This window comes from Amblyomma mixtum, chromosome 6, assembly GCF_055824585.1.
Source record: "Amblyomma mixtum isolate Tamu chromosome 6, ASM5582458v1, whole genome shotgun sequence".
Taxonomy (NCBI): Eukaryota; Metazoa; Arthropoda; class Arachnida; order Ixodida; family Ixodidae; genus Amblyomma; species Amblyomma mixtum.
In genome coordinates this window covers 38074121-38076489 of record NC_143017.1, presented here as the reverse complement: position 1 = coordinate 38076489, position 2369 = coordinate 38074121, and the positions used below count along the sequence as shown (strand labels likewise).

General features: G+C 42.6%; 1 non-coding gene across 1 annotated transcript; it reads right to left on the bottom strand.

The window, feature by feature from the left end:
• Positions 1–244: 244 nt before the first annotated feature.
• On the bottom strand, positions 245–316 carry TRNAP-CGG (transfer RNA proline (anticodon CGG)). The gene has a single exon. It is a non-coding gene; the product is annotated as a tRNA-Pro (tRNA).
• Positions 317–2369: the final 2053 nt, after the last annotated feature.

The following is a 2369-nucleotide window of genomic DNA, read 5'->3' as shown; positions in this document are numbered from 1 at the left end:
TCATTCGTGTCACTCTGTTATATATATATATATATATATATATATATATATATATATAGCGAACAAGAGAAGGGGAACGAGGGGCTAATTATAAATATTAGAGAAGTCAACAGCCGCAGACACCAAGCGACACAGGGGATTTTAAATTAATTAATTTATTTTGTGCTGTTCGATTTAGAATTTTACTAAATATGTTATCGCTTAAGGCTAATTGATTAGAAAAGCAGAAGAAAAAACAACCACATGCCGCCGGTGGCGTCCGAACCCACGACCTCCGAATTCCGCGTCCGGTGCTCTACCGCTGAGCTACGGCGACGGCTGTCAAATCTGCTTTCGGGGGTATCTATGTTTACAAATAACCTAACCTTGAGAGTGTTCATCACCGCCACCCACGTTCTTAAGCGGCGGATGTAGCACGTCCTGAGTTACCGCTGATGTGACGTAGACCGTCATCGAACGGCGAGGGCGGAAGCTGTGTGAGAACCCTCTTATGCTTCCTATGGCGTCAAGGCTGCCAGAACCGAGGCCCTCGCTAAGCAATTAAGCAAACAAGAGAAGGGGAATGAGGGGCTCGTGAGGGGTTCGTTGGCTTCTCTCATATTTATAACAAGCCCCTCATTCCCCTTCCCTTGTTTGCTTAATTGCTTAGCAAGGGCCTCGGTTCTGGCAGCCTTGACGCCATAGGAAGCATAAGAGGGTTCTCACACAGCTTCCGCCCTCGCCGTTCGATGACGTTCTACGTCACATCAGCGGTAACTCAGGACGTGCTACGTCCGCCGCTTAAGAACGTGGGTGGCGCTAATTAACACTCTCAACGTTAGGTTATTTGTAAACATAAATACCACCGAAAGCAGAAGATTTGACAGCCGTCTCCGTAGCCCAGCGGTAGAGCACCGGACGCGTAATCCGGAGGTCGTGGGTTCGCCTCCCACCGGCGGCATGTGGTAGTTTCTTCTTCTGCTTTTCTAATCAATTAGCTTAAGCGACAACATATTTAGTAAAATTCTAAATCGAACAAGCGCACAAAATAAATAAATTAATTAAAAATCCTCGGTGTTCCTTGGTGTCTGTGGCTGTTGGCTTCTCTCATATATATATATATATATATATATATATATATATACAGAAGAAGGGGTCACAACGTTGCAATTATCTTCATTTACTACCGACAGTTTCGAACGGAGGACCGTCCTTCCTCAGGGGTGTGTACGTATACCCTGACGAGGTACGGTCCTCCGTTCGAAACTGTCGGTATTAAATGAAGATAATTGCAAAGTTGTGACCCCTTCTTCTACAAGTATTCCTGGCCCATTGAATGACAAGACCTGCTGCTACTGTATATATATATATATATATATATATATATATATATATATATATATATATATATATATATATATATATATATATATATATATATATATATATATATATATATATATATATATATATATATATATATAGGTCGAGGTCGGTTCCGGTCGGGCGGGCTGGCTGGGGCATGACGCGGACCAGGCACTCACGGCCGACGTCCACGGCAGGCGCAGGACACCGAAGCTGCGGGACCAGGATGGCGATGAAGGGACCCCCGCACCTCCACCAAATGTAAGGTGGCGGCCAGCCGAATGAATGAGGTGTGGTGAACCATGAACAAGAGATGATTTAATGGCCGCTGGCCTAGCGCGAGCGCTCCGTCCCGCGCCACTGACAGCGCCGTCTTCTTCGTAACTATATATACATATATATATATATATATATATATATAAATATATATATATATATATATATATATGTATATATATATATATATATATATATATATATATGTATATATAATCAAGCACCACCACTTCATATAATTTCTGGTACTTTAAAGGAACTAAATAAAACGCTGCCTTATGATGCGCAACATGAAGAGGGCACATTCTGCCAGCTGCTTCTGCGTCCTTGGCCTGAATGTACAAAACAAACAAGGTAACGAACTTACAGTGGTCAACTACATTCTTTAACAGGTGACAACATAAACAGGATTGAATAGCTGTCCGTGCCACCGTAAGTAAATGAGCATCTGTGATCAAGATTGACACTTGTAGGCTTCATCCTTAAATGTTTAATGAACTCATCCATTACATTTATATTTTATCAAGATGCACCGAATGCCCCATGGTACCATTTTACAAGCTGGTTAAGTTTAGACTGCCTAGTCTAGTTAGCACTAAGGTGATCCCACACCAACAGCGACATATTGCCTGCGGTCCCTGCACCTTGTGCTACGCGTTAAATGCAGTGCATTTTTTTTTAAACTGGTGCCTTGAACATTGTTGCTGGACTCTCGCCTGCAAGTCACCAGCGAAATCCTCCTAGAATTT